Source organism: Ornithorhynchus anatinus, chromosome 5, assembly GCF_004115215.2.
Source record: "Ornithorhynchus anatinus isolate Pmale09 chromosome 5, mOrnAna1.pri.v4, whole genome shotgun sequence".
NCBI classification, from domain to species: Eukaryota; Metazoa; Chordata; class Mammalia; order Monotremata; family Ornithorhynchidae; genus Ornithorhynchus; species Ornithorhynchus anatinus.
The window spans coordinates 68,441,081-68,458,386 of NC_041732.1; the positions used below are offsets into that span (position 1 = coordinate 68,441,081).

Consider the following 17,306-nt stretch of genomic DNA (forward strand, 5'->3'; position numbering starts at 1 on the left):
CCTCCGCGCCCCTTCCTCACTTGAGCCCCGCCCCTCCTCTCGCTCCAACCAATGAAACCGAGGCGCCTTCCTAAGCCCCGCCCCCAGAGCGCGCCTCCGCGTTCCTTCCTCACCTTAGCCCCGCCCCTCTTCTCGCTCCAACCAATGAAACGGAGGCGCCTTCCCAAGCCCCGCCCCCAGAGCGCGCCTCCGCTCCCCTTCCTCACTTGAGCCCCGCCCCTCCTCTCGCTCCAACCAATGAAACGGAGGCGCCTTCCTAAGCCCCGCCTCCAGAGCGCGCCTCCGCTGCCCGTCCTCACCTTAGCCACGCCCCTTCGCTCTCATCAGCCAATGACACGGAGGCGCCTTCCTAAGCCCCGCCCCGAGCCCTGGCTCCTCCCGCGCCTTTCCGTGGGCGGGAGCGCGGCCCCGCCCCGCCCCGCTGGTCTCCCGGTCTCCGGCGCCGCCGCCGCTCCCTCTCTCGGTCCGTCCGGCCTCCCTCTCTCCCTCCTTCACTCCCTCCTTCCCTCCCTCCCTCCCCGGGGCCGCGGTGACCGCCGGAGCGGGAGACGGAGGGCGGCGGGCGCTGGGGCTGAGCGCGCTCCAGGACCGGCCGCCGCGCTCCTGCGGCCCCGAGGCCCCCGGGGGCAGCCCCGGCTCTGCAGCCTCGCCGGCCTCAGGTAAGCGCCGCCCTCCTTGCCCTCCGGGCAGCCTGTCCCGGAGCCCGGCCGACCCGCCGCCGCCTCTTTGTCTCCCGCGGCGCCCGCCGGGGAGGAGGAGGAGGAGGAGGAGGAGGAGGAGGAGGAGGAGGGGCGGCAGCAGAAGGAGCCCCGGAGCTCAGCTCCCTCCCCCCCCCCCCCATTTAATAATGATAATATTCGTTAAGCGCTTACTCTGTGCGGAGCGCTGCTCTAAGCGCTGGGGGAGATACGAGGTCATCAGGTGGTCCCACGTGGCGGCTTCCTCCCCGTTTTTACAATGTTGGTATTTGTTAAGCGCTTACTCTGTGCGGAGCACTGGTCTAAGCGCTGGGGGGAGAGACAGGGTCATCAGGTTGTCCCCCGTGAGGCTCACCGTCTTCATCCCCGTTTTCCAGATGAGGTCACTGAGGCCCAGAGAAGTGACTTGCCCACAGCCCCACAGCTGACAGGTGGCAGAGGAGGGATTCGAACCCATGACCTCTGACTCCCAAGCCCCGGCTCTTTCCACTGAGCCACGCTGCTTCTACGAGACGAGGTCATCAGGTGGTCCCGCGTGGGGCTCACCGTCTTCCTCCCCGTTTTAACAATGTTGGTATTTGTTAAGCGCTTACTGTGTGCAGAGCACTGTTCTAAGCGCAAGGGGAGATACAGGGTCATCAGGTTGTCCCCCGTGAGGCTCACGGTCTAAATGCCCACTTTACAGATGAGGGAACTGAGGCACAGAGAAGTGAAGTGACATGCCCACAGTCACACAGCTGACAGGTGGCAGAGGAGGGATTCGAACCCATGACCTCTGACTCCCAAGCCTGGGCTCTTTCCACTGAGCCATTCTATGAAGGCACTGAGGCCCAGAGAAGTGAAGGGACCTGCCCAAAGTCACCCAGCTGTGAAGTGGCAGAGAGGGGATTGATGATAATGATATTCGCTAAACACTTACTATGTGCCAAGCACTCTTCTAAGCGCTGGGGAAGATAGAAGGGAATCAGGTTGCTCCCGTGGGGCTCACAGTCTTCATCCCCATTTGACAGATGAGGGCACTGAGGCCCAGAGAAGTGAAGGCACTTGCCCAAAGTCACCCAGCTGACAAGTGGCAGAGACGGGATTAATGATGATGGCATTCGTTAAGCGCTTACTGTGCTCCAAGCACTGCTCTTAGTGCTGGGGGAGATACAAGGGAATCAGGTTGTCCCACGTGGGGCTCACAGTCTTCAGCCCCATTTGACAGATGAGGGAACTGAGGCCCAGAGAATTAAGGGACTTGACCAAAGTCACACAGGTGCCAAGTGGCAGAGCGGGGATTAGAACCCATGACCTCTGACTCACAAGCCCATGCTCTTTTCACTAACTCACGCTGCTTACTTTCTCGAGGGCTTATGAGTACAGTGCTCTGCACATAGGAAGCACTCAATAAATATGATTGAATGAATGGACACAGTCCCTGTCCACATAGGGCTCGCAGTCTACGTAGGAAGGAGTGAGATTTAATCCCCATTTCGCAGATGAGGAAACCGAGGCACAGAGAAGTTACGTGACTTGCTCAGGGTCACACAGCAGAGGAGGAGCTGGGATTGGAATCCAGGTCCTCTGGCTCCTGGACCCCTGCTCTTTCGCTAGGACTGCTGCTTTAAGGTAAACCACCTACCTCCTTCCCTCTTTCCTTTCCTCCCTCCTTTTCTTTATGCCAGTTTCTCTCTCCTGTTGATGGCCAAGCACCTTCTGAATCTCTTCTCCCTGGAGATACCCTAGTTCTTCCTTGTAGAATCACAGGGGACTTCTCATTAGGCGTGGCTCAGTGGAAAGAGCCCGGGCTTGGGAGTCAGAGGGTATGGGTTCCAATCCCGGCTCTGCCATTTGTCAGCTGTGTGACTGTGGGCAAGTCACTTCACTTCTCTGGGCCTCAGTTCCCTCATCTGGAAAATGGGGATGAAGACTGTGAGCCTCATGTGGGACCACCTGATTCCCCTGTGTCTACCCCAGGGCTTAGAACAGTGCTCTGCACATAGTAAGCGCTTAACAAATACCAACATTATTATTAGGCTTTGGTTGGCAGCCCCAGCAAAATCAGTTGTCAATGTCCCGGCATTAACATTCTCCTTCGAATGAGAAGCAGCATGGCAGAGTAGATAGAGCACTGGTGTGGGAGTTAGAAAGTCACGGGTTCTAATCCCAGCGCTGACGTTTATCTGCTGTGTGACTTTGAGCAAGTCACTTGCTTCTCTGTGCCTCCCTTACCTCATCTGTAAAATGGAGATTTTCAATTTTTATTTGGTGTTAAGCGCTTACTATGTGCTAAGCACTGTTCTAAGCGCTCGGGTAGATACAGGGTAATCAAGTTGTCCCACGTGAGGCTCACAGTTAATCTCCATTTTACAGATGAGGTAACTGAGGCACAGAGAAGTTAAGTGACTTGCCCACAGTCACACAGATGACAAGTGGCAGATTGAGACTGTGAGTCCTATGTGGGACAGGGACTATGTCTAACCCGATTTGCTTGTATCCACCCCGGCGCTTAGTATGTTCCCTGGCACATAGGTTGCACTTAAATACCATCCTCATTATTGTTATTTGAAGCTGGAGGTGTTTAAAATGGGAGGCTTGAGTTCTGTTGGTCCCTGCAACCCTCTTCCCACCATTTTTTGACCTAAATTTGTCCTAGCAGTATCAAGTGGGGTGTTGGAAGGTCAGCTTGTAGGGGATTCGAGGCGACGGAGCCAGGATGAAGTTCCGTTTAGCCAAATAACTGTTGATTTCAGAATGTAGAGAAACGTGCCCATTTTTCAGCTGGATAAACTGAGACACAAAAGGTTAAGGGATCTGTTTGAGGCCTTTGGAGGACGTCAGAAACAAGACTAGGATTACACCTCAGAAGCCCTCAAAGCCAGCTCTAGGGACGAGAGAGCCATTAACCTTGCTTGCAGTGAAGGTCCTTCTGAAACTGCTGAGCCACTCTAAAGCAAGTGTTTCTATCCTCGTTAACACCGATTGCTGTTTTGTGTATCCGTGATGCAGTGTGTCACCAACAGTTCAGGCCAGATTAAGTGGTACAGGTGAATAGAATTTTTTGCTGCTTTGATTCACTGGGCAAACTGAAAGATCAAAAGCCAAACTTGGAGAAACTCGTCAACCTGGCTAAACTTGGAAGCTCCAGGGCGTGTGAGGCAGAGAAATGGATTTAGGTGAATTTATAGAGTGCCTACTGGTTGCAGAACACCGTACTAAGTGCTTTGAAGAAGACAGCAGAGGTAGAAGACACACTCCTTGCCCTCAAGGTTCTTAAATATTTTGCCTGTCCCATTAGAACGTTAATGGGTAGGAGAAAGTGCTTAAGTAAAAGAGCATCTAAATCGACATGTGCCAAAGCATCACACGATATTGTAAATGGTTGCAAAAGTGTTGAAATGACGATTAGGAGGACGTGATCTAGGAGAAGAAAAATTAATCTGGGAAAGCCTGGAGGAGGTGGGATTTCTGAAGGGCTTTGAAGATAGGGAAAGTTGAAGTCTGGGGAACTTGAAGATGGGGAGAGCTGAAGTCTGATGGATATGAAGTGGGAAGGAATTCTGGCAAAGAGGTAGGATGTGAGCCAGGGGAAAGATCCCGGAGAGCTGAGAGTGATGCACGGTGATAAGGTGAATTTGGGAGAAGCAGAGAGTGCACGCGAGGGTGTAGTTGGGGAAGAGATTGAATATTGGTAAGAGGGGGAGAGTTAATGGAGTGACTTAAAGCTAACGATCAGCAGTTTCTGTTTGATGTGGAGAGGAGTGGGTTACCATTAAAGGTGTCTGAGCTGAGGAGAAATGTGTGCAGAACAATGTTTTAAAAAGATGATCTGGGCAGCAGAGTGAAGTGTGGAGTGGAGAGGGAAGAGGCTGGAGGCAGAAGGCCAGTGAAGAGGCTGATACGGTTAGTCTAGCCAGACTATGATGAACTCTTGGGAGAGGGTGGTGGCCATTTGGATGGAGAGGAAAGGGTGGATCCGGGAGATGTTGTCGAGGAAAAAAATGATAGGATTCAGCAACTGACTGAATGCGAGAAATGGAGAGCCAGGAGTCAAGCTTAGCCCCAAGGTTGTGGACTCTGGAATCAGGGAGGTTGGTGGTGTAGCCAGGCTGTGTAGGGGAGAGTGAGGTGGAGAGGAGGTTTTGGGAGAGTAGATAAATTCAATTTTAGACCTATTGAACCCACGCAGGATGTCTACATGGGGTGTCCTGGAAGCTAGAGAAACTGGGGGATTGCAGAGAGGAGAGAGATCCGAACGAGTGAGACGATAAATACGGGAGTCATCTGTGTAGGGGTCGTAGTGGATGGACTCCCTGAGGGAGTGAAAATAAAACTAGAAGAGTAGGAGACCCAGAACCGACCCTTGAGGTTCACCCACAGTTAAGGGGTGAGAGGCAGAAGAGGGGTCAGTGAATAAGTACCGGAAGAATAAGGAGGAAAACCGGGAGTGTCATGAAAGCAAGAGAAGGGGAGTTCTGACTGAATTTGGTGGTTCTGGAAAGGGCTCTAATGGGTGGATCTAGTCCATTTTCAGATCAGTCAGCAAAGAGGAAAAACATGTCTCAGCCAATTCAATGCTCCATTGAGATTCCAGAGCTGAGTTAGAAGTGGGGAAAGGGCCAAGGATTTACCTATGCTGGAGAACGGCAGTGGTGGGTAAACTGCCGTCCACAAGGCCAAGAAGCTGTGTGTGTGTTTTGGCTGAAGGGGGTGAAGGATATGGCATAGTTTTTCTAAGAAGGCTGGGAAAGAGTCTCTGGTCCAGACCATGGAATTATGAGAAACCCCCTGGATGGAAATGAACATATTTAGCTTTAACAGAAAAGTGGTGGGGAGCAATTAGACTAGGCCCCTTAGATCCTTTAAGGCAGCTCCAGGCTAGCAGGCCATTTGGGATTCTCCCACTGCTTACCCTGTGAGAGAAATCCATCTGGGCTGGGGTGGGGACACCTGAGCAGTATGGCTGGGGTCGGCCCCATCTGCCGTGGCCCAGTTTGCCCCCCCTGCCCCCACTGTCTGAGAAGGGGGCAATTCATCTTCCCCTGAGGAGACTGTTTTGAGTTGATATGCTTTTTTTTTAAAGCAGTTATTATGCACCTATACTAAGCACTAGAGTAGATATATGATAATCAGGTTGGACACAGTCCACATCCCATATAATAATGTTGGTATTTGTTAAGCGCTTACTTTGTGCAGAGCACTGTTCTAAGCGCTGGGGGAGATACAGGGTAATCAGGTCATCCCACGTGAGGCTCACAGTTAATCCCCATTTTACAGATGAGGTAACTGAGGCACAGAGAAGTGAAGTGACTTGCCCACAGTCACACAGCTGACAAGTGGCAGAGCCGGGAATCGAACCCATGACCTCTGACTCCAAAACCCAGGCTCTTTCCACTGAGCCACGCTGCTTCCCCATGGAACCCTGTGAACATGGGGTTCACAGTCTTAATCCCCATTTTACAGAAGAGGGAACCGAGGCACAGAGAAGTGAAGTGACTTGTCCAAAGTCAGACAGCAGGTAAGTGGCAGAGCTGGGGTTAGAACTCAGATCCTTCTAACTTACAGGCCTGTGCCCTATCCACTAGACCATGCTGCTTCTCCCTTTCACTTCTCATCTTAGATCCTGAGCTTGTTATTGATTTGGTTGGTCTCCCAGCCTTTGACTTGTGCTTTAAAGGGAGTTAAAGTGTGTGTGTGTGTGTTTGGCAGTGGAGAGGGTGGGGGCTGGGGATAGGGCAAAGGGCACTCCTGTGCCCCAACTGCCCAGTGTCATGAGATAATAGAGGGTGATGCTGGGCAGAAGTATATGGGCGATTTAGTTCTTTGATGTTAAGGTGACGGGAAATCTTCTCTTCTTCCCTGTGGAGTGAGTGAGGCTTACTGGACTCTCGGAAGTTTTCAGAAGGTGCTGTGTCAAGCACAGAGGTTTCCCAGAGAAATGACCTTGGCAGATTAACCTCAGAGAGGCCTGCATGGAAACTCGCTTGGGGAAGTCGACCTGGGGTTAGTCGAAGATGTCTTGGTCCAGAGAAGATGAGTTTTAGGCTTTTCTAGGATAATGAAAGAGACTCCCAACTTAGCTAGGTGTCATCCTTGCGTATGTAAAACCAATATGGTTGCTAGGCTAGCTGGATATTGCAGGCAGAAGGGAAATGTGGATTTTCTGATTAAATCTGCTAAGGACAGGCCCAATTTGGTACAAGCTATTTCACCTCTCTGCCTCACCTTTTCCTTCTCTACCTGGGGATAGTAACACTTTTTTCACCTTCCTCCTACTTCCCAGGGGCATTGGGAAGCCTGAACTCACCTTGCTAAAATGCTTTTGAACTCTTCAGATGAAAGGTGAGCATATGAAGTGTTATTACACGTTATTATTAATGACTTATTGTGTAGCACAAATGCAATCAGCACTCTAAAAGGAAGAAAAAATTACAACTAAAAAGAGACTTCTGCCCCAGTGGGTTTAGTCTGAAGAAGAGCGACTGAACAGCTGACATTGATTTTTCACCTTTGTGGATACTCTTTCTCCTTTTTCACGTTTCCGCCATTTGATGTTTTTGCCTGAGGACTGTCACCGAGTGGGTATCTAGAATGTTTGTTAGCATAAAGCAGTGTGGTCTACTGGCTAGAATTCTATCTTAGAGGTTACAGATAATCTGGATTCTAGCCCTGCTGCACCACTGACCGACTCTACCATTTCAGGCATTCTTTATCCAACAGTAAACTGGGACAATAATACCTACCTTCACTGACTTCGTGAAAATGTGGGCAGTAGAGGTGGCCTCTTCAGAGGAAAGGAGCCATCAGTGAATGTGGTTTTTATTGAGCGCTTACTGTGTGCAGAGCACTATACTAAACTTTGGGTATGACAGAGTTGGTAGGCATGTTGCCTCCCCACAGTGAGAAATCGATAGTAAATCCAAAATAATGAAATTGTCGGAATACTGGTGGGGGGCGGAAGGGAGGTGGAGAGGTGGTGAAATTGAAAATTGACTGCCCAGAGTGATTTAGTTAGTGTTTACCCATTTGGAGGAGGGAGGCTGCATCAGGTGACCTCTCCTGGCACCTCTCAGGTCTGCAAATATACCCATCTTGTCATTGAAATTGATCTCCTGTCAAAATCAGCTTTAGTTCAGTTTTGCTCGGAAGGGATGTGGCGATAGACCCCAGGGGTGCTCCGGGATGGTCCACGGGCTGCTGTAGAAGCCTCAAGATTCTGGTGGGGTCAATCTGGACCTGCATGATATTGGGTGCCTGAGTTGCCAATTCATTCATTCATTCATTCAATCGTATTTGAGTGCTTACTGTTTGCAGAGCACTGTACTAAGGGCTTGGGAAAGTACAATTAAACAATAAACAGTGCCATTCTTTGCCCACAACGAGCTCAGGATCTAGAGAGGTGGATGGGATAGAGCCAGTCAGCAAGTGATTTTTAATTGCATCGGGGGCCTCTCTGTAAGAAAAATTAAGATGCATAAGTCGTATTCTTTTCTGAGCCAGGATAAAGAAGCCAGGCAACCGAGCACAAGGCACATGGTGTTCTTCTTTAGGACGGTGTCCTTTCTGCCTGAGGCTGAGTGAGCGTGAGAGACTCCACCCACGTTCCCAGTGAGAAGAACAAACCCGGCCTGGTCAGGATGGTCCCTGGGCTGTCTGTCTTACCCCTGCAGCAACTCACCTTGGGTGGCACCGCATGTGCCCTTCTGCCTGTGTCCGCCCGGCTTCCAGCAACCCGGGCGGCATTTCTGAGGCTTAACGAGGCTCGGCGGAATAGGAGAAGTGGCTCATTACAGAGCGGGGTCGATCCCTTAAACAATGCAGCCGCTTAGTTTTCCAACGGGGGTCGTGAGCACCATTGAGGGAATCAGAAGCATTTGAGCTGGGAAGTGTGTGACCTAGTTTGAGAGGCAGGAACTTCAGCTTCTGCTCTGAAAGCCTGGGACAGGAGGCTTTCAAAGGTTTGGTGGAGGCTTTTTTTTTTTTCTCCCCACTTGCCGTTGTAATGCATTTCCCGCTGCTCGAGTTGCTCGGTTTATGTCCCTGAGCCGCATAGCGTTCCAAGTTCCAAAGCGGCCAGGTCACCCTCCCGGCACCCCCGGGCTTCTGTTGGTGACACTTTCGGCCGAGATCTGGCCGTTCCCTATGCTGGCTTGTGGCGAGAGTGGACCCAGCCCCTTTTCATCGTTTCGCTAAACCCACCAGGCCAACTGTGGACTAATATTATTACTAGTAGTAATAATAATAATAGTAATAACTAGTATTTGTTAAACGCTCACTAAGCGCCTGGCACTTTTCTAAGCATTGAGGTAGACACAAGTTAATTGGGTTGGACACAGTCCTTATCCTACTTAGGGCTCACAATTTTAGTCCTATTTTACAGATGAGGGAACTGAAGTCACAGAGAAGTGAAGTGACTTGCCCAGGGTGACAGAGCAGACAGAACAGAGCAGGATTAGAACTCAGGTCCTTCTGACTCCCAGGCCCTTTCTATCCATTAGGCCACGTTTCCAAGGACCCCCCCATCCCCCATGAGCAGGTAATGCTTTAAGCTCTCCGTGTCCTGGCATTCAGCCCCATTGCCCACCTAGGTGCCTCTCCGCTTGTTCACGTAGGAGAAATTATAGCTGCTGTCTGGAGGCTTCGCATTCTGCCTCGCAGGGCCCCTGCCAAAGGGAAAAGGAGAACATTTTCCTGATCTCTCAGGGGGTCTTTTTTCCTCCCCCTTCCTCACTGCTGCTGTATTGAAGGGAAGAAAAAAAACACTTTTCCTTTTTAATTGCACGTTTGGAGTGGCAGTTTTGACGCATTCTTGGGAAGCATAGTCAGGATCATTTCATACCATCGAGGCTATAAATCGGAGTTATCTAAGCATGGGGTAAACCACAGCTTTTATTGCCAGGGAACTGATCAGTAGAAAGTGAAGCAGGGAAAGGGGGCTCGCCAGCCCCCAAATGACTGCCAGAGGGGCACCTCGCGGGTTGAATGGTGAGCCTCCAGGTCTTGGCATGCTGGACCGGTGCCCGCTGCCTGCCCGGAGTCGGTGGAGGACAGCTGGATACGTGCCCCTCGCGGGATCCTTCAGAACGCAGAGCGATATTCTCAGGGAACCTCCTTAACCGCCCTCTTGTTTCCGGCACACCCTCTGCTTGGAGAACCTGCAGTCACAACAGCCGAAGGCACCCAGCTTGGTCGGGGGAGGTTCAGAGAGACCTCTTCCATCCGAGCAGGGAGTTAGGCCAGCAGGGCAGGCGGTTGATTGGGTTCGTTCCTTTCCGGGGCAGACAGAGTGGCTCGGTGTGAAGAGGCTGAACTTTGCTCTGCGTCAGGCTCTACATTGGGTTTGCCGAGGGCAAGTCAGAGCCAGGAGGGAGAGGGTAGAATTCAAGTTTCTCCTCCGTTGGTCTGGGTTTGGATGAAGTGGGTTCTAATCCTGGCTCCGCCACTTGTCTGCTGTGTGACCTTGGGCAAGTCACTTCTCTGTGCCTGTTACCTTGCCTGTAAAATGGGGAGTAAGACTATGAGCCCTACGTGGGACAACCTGATGACCTTCTATCTACCTCAGCGCTTAGAACAGTGCTTGTCACGTAGTAAGCGTTAACAAATTCCATAATTGTTATTATTATCAGAAGGAGGTCAACTCGTTGCCCAAGGTTCTTCTGTCTTTTTTTAATGGTATTTAAGTGCTTATTAAGTGCCAGTCTCTGTACTAAACTACTAAACACTAATACAATCTAATCGGGTTGGACACAGTCCATTTCCCACATGGAGCTCATCATCTTCATCCCCATTTTACAGAGGAGGTAACTGAAGCACAGAGAAGTGAAGTGACTTACCAATGGCCACACAGTAGACAAGTGGCGGAGCCAGGAGTGGAACCCAGGTCCTCTGCCTCCTAGATCTGTGCTCTTTCCTTTAGGCCACACTGCTTCTGTTTCCAGGTGTTGAAGTCGGCTTGACTGGGTCCTTAACGGGTGAATAGCTTGAAAAGGGTCTGAGGGGATTGAGTCTGTCCAGTTAGAATGGGGAAGAGGAAGTCAGATACCTGTCATCCTTGACCTGTCATCCCCAGTTGAGCCCTTTGACTTTGCTCTGATTTGTCCGGTGACTCTGCCTGGCTCTTGGGGCAGCCTGTCCTCTTTGCAAGCTGTTTTGCCCATTTGCAAGTTCAGGAATTCTTGGCAGGTATTGCTAATAGCTTCCTCTTGGACTCTGGGTTCTTCCCAGAGACCTCAACTCCTGTCAAAAAGCAAAGCTGCTGGAAGACAGAGGGCTTGGAAGTCAGAGGGCTTTCCTGGCAGCTCCGGGCAAGGATTGATGCTTCTGGCTGCCCCCAGTGAGATGAGGGTGGCGGAGAGTATGGGACTAATACCAGTTGGAACTGTCTTCTGGCTGGCTTCCGAGCAAAAGTTTTTTGTTAGCTTTTAACCTGAAGCATTGTGGGTTCCAGTCAAAATAAAGTTGCTCTAGGGAAGCAGCCTGGCCTAGTGAAAAGAGCACAAGTTTGGAAGTCATGGGATCTGAATTCTAATCCTGGCTCTGCCACTTGTCTGCTGTGTGACCTTGGCCAAACTTCTCTTTGCTTCAGTTGCCTGATCTGGAAACCAGGGCTAAAATACTTATTCTCTCCACCGCCTTGGACCGTGAGTCCCATGGGGAACAGGGACCTATCCCAAGATACAGTACAGTGCTTGGCACATAATAAGCGCTAAACAAATGCCACAGTTATCATCAGTGGCAGGTGATTTTTTAAAAAAACTCTCCAATGTGGATAACAGCAGACCAACTCATCTCATGTCAACTGCATTCTCCTTGCTGACTATTGGAAATTCATACCCAACGATGGACTGCTTGTGGGTGCTGTTTGATTTGGGCTCGTAAAAAATCTCTTTGGTTTGTATCGTGGGGCCGAGACTAGGTCTTTGGGCAACCGTTGGCTAGTTAGCACCTGGCAGGCGTTTGACTTGGTAGCTTCAGTAAAACTGGTGTGCCTAGGGCTTCAACTTCCCTTTGAATTCGGTGATTAATGGCCTTGTGGCTTTGGGAACAGGTATGGTAATTACTGGGGTCTAATGGGAGTTTGGCTTCTTTACCCATTGAATGGGGCGGGTCCGTCGAGGCCTGAGTGTTTGCTCCTGCCCCGTAGTGGAGAAGTGAGGCAACCAGCGACTCTTAGGCTTTACATCACGTTCCTGCTGCCTGGCTGGGCTACTGGACCCAGAGACCCTGGGTGGATGGATGCCCGCATCTTTTCTGGGGCTTCGGCAGCCCACTTGAGAAGCAGTATGACCTAGTGGAAAGAGCCCAGGCCTGGGAATCAGAGGACCTGGGTTCTAATCAAGGTTCTGCTGCTTGTCTACTTTATGACGTTGGGAAAATTACTGAACTTCTCTATGCCTCAGTTCCCTCATCTACAGAATGGGGATTCGATACTTGTTCTCCCTCCTACTTAGACTGTGAGCCCCAAGGAGGATCTGATGATATAGTACCTGCCCCAGCACTTAGTACAGTGCTGGGTACATAGTAAGGGCTTAACAAATATGACTATTATTATTATTATTCATGCTCGGTACATTGTAAGGGCTTAACAAATATGACTATTATTATTATTCGCCCTCGGGCTGGATGCTCAAGTGTTCTTTTTGACTGTGGTCAGGGAACATGTCTGCCCATTCTGTTGTCTTGTATTCTCCCAAGAGCTTAGTACAGTGCTCTGCACACAGTAAGCTCTCAATAAATACAATTGTATGAGCACCGACTGCCACTCTCCAGTCGTCAGCTTGGACTCCAGCAGCCCGTCAGTGGGCATCGGGCTTTGTGGCCTGCCAGGGACTTTGAACCTTCCTGTCTGCAGAGTCCCCTCCTGTCAAACAACTTAATTGCAGATAGTCACGGGGGATTGTGACCTTTTCTGTGTTGGCTTATCGTTGTGTATCAGATTGTTAAATGCTTCGAGAGGAAGGAAACTGCTACCTAACAGTAGGGGAGATTTCCTTTGACCTTGAATTTTTTATTTTGGGGCTTGAGGGAGAGAACTGGGGAAGGGTGATGCTTGTTATAGAACCAAAGCCATTACCCAAACACAACAGAATGAAGTCTATGGAAAATGTGGGCGTTTGTGTTTATCTATACATTATAGGTTTGTGTGTGTGTATGTGAGTGTGTATAAGATTAAACATGCACTTGTACTAATTTCCATGGCTATTTATAGCCAAGCAAATTCTGTGTTGTATATAAATTATATATAGCCTTGCAAATTAGCACATGGCCAAGTATATATTTATCTACACTCACACACACTCCCACATTATCTGTAGAATTAGTTGGGTTATGCTTGGGTAACTGCTCTGTTAAATTTCTCTTCTACCCTCCTCTTGCCATTCCACCAACTTTTTTTTTTTTGGTATTTAAGTGCTTACTATGGGCCAGACACTGTTCTAAGCACTGGGGTAGGTACAAGGTAATCAGGGTGAACACAATCCATGTTCCATGTGGGGCTTGCAGTCTTAATCTCCATTTTCCAAATAAGGAAACTGAGGGACAGAGAAGTGAAGTGACTTGCCAACCTCACAGAGCAGACAAGTGGTGGAGCCAGGATTAGAACCCAGGACTTTCTGACTCCCAGACCCATGCACTATCCACCTGGCTATGCTGCTTCTCCCCACCTTAAAAGCCTTATTAAAATCACATCAACTCCCACTAATCATGCATTAGCTCCCTCCCTTTTGGCTCTAGGAGTCAAGCAGTGGGCCTAAAACACTGCAAAGTTCAACTTCTTTATTTTTCTTATACCTTTTTCTTAGATTTTCAGGGAAATGGGTGTGGATCTGGTAAGAGTCAGGTGCAGGTGTTCTCACTGCCTATTGCCAAGAGGCCCAGAAGGTGGAGGTGGCATGGATCACTATAAACATGTCTGGGGGACATTGGGACATTCCTTAACTCCCATTCTCTCCTAGACCCCCTCCAATCTGGCTTCCGCCCCCTCCACTCTACCGAGACTGCTCTCTCTAAGGTCACCCATGACCTCCTTCTTGCCAAATCCAATGGCTCCTACTCCATTGTGATCCTCCTTGACCTCTCTGCTGCCTTTGACACTGTCGACCATCCCCTCCTCCTCCATACCTTATCTCACCTTGGCTTCACGGACTCTGTCCTCTCCTGGTTCTCCTCTTACCTCTCTGGCCGATCATTCTCGGTCTCCTACGCTGGAGCCTCCTCCCCCTCCCATCCTTTAACTGTTGGAGTTCCTCAAGGGTCAGTTCTTGGCCCTCTTCTGTTCTCCATTTACACTCACTCCCTCGGTGAACTCATCCGCTCTCACGGCTTTGACTACCATCTCTACGCAGATGACACGCAGATCTACATCTCCGCCCCTGTCCTCTCCCCCTCCCTTCAGGCTCGCATCTCCTCCTGCCTCCGGGACGTCTCCACCTGGATGTCGGCCCGCCACCTAAAACTCAACATGAGCAAGACCGAGCTCCTCATCTTCCCTCCCAAGCCCGGTCCGCTCCCAGACTTCTCCGTCACCATGGATGGCACGACCATCCTTCCCGTCCCGCAGGCCCGCGATCTCGGTGTCATCCTTGACTCGTCCCTCTCGTTCACCCCACACATCCTATCCGTTACCGAGACCTGCCGGTTTCACCTCTACAATATCGCCGAGATCCGCCCTTTCCTCTCCACCCAAACGGCTACCTTACTATTGCGGGCTCTCGTTATATCCTGGCTAGACTACTGTGTCAGCCTTCTCTCTGACCTCCCTTCCTCCTCTCTCGCCCCGCTCCGGTCTATTCTTCACTCCGCTGCCCGGCTCATCTTCCTGCAGAAACGATCTGGGCATGTCACTCCCCTTCTTAAACAACTCCAGTGGTTGCCTATCGACCTCCGCTCCAAACAAAAACTCCTCACTCTAGGCTTCAAGGCTCTCCATCACCTTGCCCCTTCCTACCTCTCCTCCCTTCTCTCTTTCTACCGCCCACCCCGCACGCTCCGCTCCTCTGCCGCCCACCTCCTCGCCGTCCCTCGGTCTCGCCTATCCCGCCGTCGACCCCTGGGTCACGTCCTCCCGCGGTCCTGGAACGCCCTCCCTCCTCACCTCCGCCAAACTGATTCTCTTTCCCTCTTCAAAACCTTACTTAAAAATCACCTCCTCCAAGAGGCCTTCCCAGACTGAGCTCCTCTTCCCCCTCTACTCCCTCTGCCATCCCCCCTTTACCTCTCCGCAGCTAAAGCCTCATTTTCCTCTTTTCCCTCTGCTCCTCCACCTCTCCCTTCCCATCCCCACAGCACTGTACTCGTCCGCTCAACTGTATATATTTTCGTTACCCTATTTATTTTGTTAATGAATTGTACATCGCCTTGATTCTATTTAGTTGCCATTGTTTTTATGAGATGTTCTTCCCCTTGACGCTGTTTAGTGCCATTGTTCTTGTCTGTCCGTCTCCCCCGATTAGACTGTAAGCCCGTCAAACGGCAGGGACTGTCTCTATCTGTTGCCGACTTGTTCATCCCAAGCGCTTAGTACAGTGCTCTGCACATAGTAAGCGCTCAATAAATACTATTGAATGAATGAATGAATGGGGCGAACAGGCAAATTCTTTTGCCCATTTCCCCTGCCAGGTGTCACCTGTGAATTCATTCATTCATTCAATAGTATTTATTGAGCACTTACTATGTGCAGAGCACTGTACTAAGCGCTTGGAATGTACAAATCGGCAACAGATAGAGACAGTTCCTGCCCTTTGATGGGCTTACAGTCTAATTGGGGGAGACAAGCAGACGAGAACAATGGCAATAAATAGAGTCAAGGGGAAGAATATCTCATAAAAACAATGGCAAATAAATAGAATCAGGGTGCTGTACATCTCATTAAACAAAATAAACAAAATAAATAGGGTGATGAAGATATATACAGTTGAGCGGACGAGTACAGTGCTGAGGGGGTGGGACGGGAGAGAGGGAGGAGGAGAGGGAAAGGGGGGAGAAGAGGGTTTAGCTGCGGAAAGGTGAAGGGGGGTTAGAGGGAGCAGAGGGAAAAAGGGGGGAGCTCAGTCTGGGAAGGCCTCTTGGAAGAGGTGAGCTTTAAGTAGGGATTTGAAGAGGGGAAGAGGATTAGATTGACGGAGGTGAGGAGGGAGGGCATTCCAGGATCGCGGGACGACGTGGCCCGGGGGTCGACGGCGGGATAGGCGAGACTGAGGGATGGTGAGGAGGTGGGCGGCAGAGGAACAGAGCGTGCAGAGTGGGCAGTGGAAAGAGAGAAGGGAGGAGAGGTATGAAGGGTCAAGGTGATGGAGAGTCTTGAAGCCTAGAGTGAGGAGTTTTGTTTTGATAGGCAACCATTGGAGGTGTTTAAGAAGGGGAGTGACATGCCCAGAACCTTTTTGCAGGAAGATGAGCCGGGCAGCGGAGTGAAGAATAGACTGGAGCGGGGCGAGAGAGGAGGAAGGGAGGTCAGAGAGAAGGCTGACACAGTAGTCTAGCCGGGATATAACGAAAGCCCGTAGCAGTAAAATAGCCGTTTGGGTGGAGAGGAAGGGGCGGATCTTGGCGATATTGTTAAGGTGAGACCGGCAGGTCTCGGTAACGGATCGGATGTGTGGGGTTAACGAGAGGGACGAGTCAAAGATGACACCGAGGTTGTGGGCCTGAGAGACGGGAAGGATGGTCATACCATCCATGGTGATAGGGAAGTCTGGGAGAGGACCGGGCTTGGGAGAGAAGATGAGGAGCTCAGTCTTGCTCATGTTGAGTTTTAGGTGGTGGGCAGACATCCAGGAGGAAACGTCCAGGAGGCAGGAGGAGATGCGAGCTTGAAGGGAGGGGGAGAGGACAGGGGCAGAGATATAGATCTGCGTGTCATCTGCGTAGAGATGGTAGTCAAAGCCGTGAGAGCGAATGAGTTCACCAAGGGAGTGAGTGTAAATGGAGAACAGGAGGGCCAAGAACTGACCCCTGAGGAACTCCAACAGTTATACTCTCCCAGTGCTAGTACAGTGCTCTGCACAAAGTAAGCACTCCATCAATACGATTGACTGACTGACTCTGGACACAGCAAGTATTCAGGAGATACGATCCCTTTTTTTAATGGTATTTGCTAAGCGCTTACTATGTGTCAGGCACTGTTCTAAGGCCTTGGGTACATATAAGCTAATCAGATTGGATGTAGTCCATGTCCCACATGGGGCTCACAGTCTTCATCCCCATTTTGCAGATGAGGTAACTGAGTCACAAAGAAGTGAATTGACTTGTCCAAGGACCCACAGCAGACAAGTGACAGAACTGGGATTAGAACCCAGGTCCTTCTGACACCATTAGGCCACGCTGCTTCTCCTCTATTCTTACCACTGCCATCATCACGTGGCATGCCAGGACAGAGCTGCGTTGAGGTGACTACTCTTTCTCAGTGGGGAGAGAAATTGGTGTTGACAGCATTTAGCCCAGAAGTGCAGGCGATTATATGTTTACCCGACTGGATGTATTCTATAAAGTAGATTCCTATTGTGTTTTCCAGTAGGCTGACTTGCTTAAAAACAAGTACATTAAATAAGCCACCTAAGTCTGAGCTTACGTGCAGACATTTTGGAGCAGCGGCTCTGATTTATAGACCTCGATGTCCATGTGGATGTT

At 50.5% G+C, this 17,306-nt stretch overlaps 1 protein-coding gene across 2 annotated transcripts in view; it reads left to right on the top strand.

Annotated features, from left to right (window-relative positions):
- The first annotated feature begins 482 nt into the window (after positions 1-482).
- The window catches only part of CTNNBIP1 (catenin beta interacting protein 1), a 71,896-nt gene continuing 55,072 nt past the window's right edge, over positions 483-17,306 (top strand). The window contains exon 1 of one of the 2 annotated variants that reach the window (XM_029066800.2): positions 483-659. The gene's annotated coding sequence lies outside the window, so the exon portion shown is untranslated. The remainder of the gene's footprint in view (positions 660-17,306) is intronic. The other variant, XM_029066799.2, reaches the window with a different exon arrangement.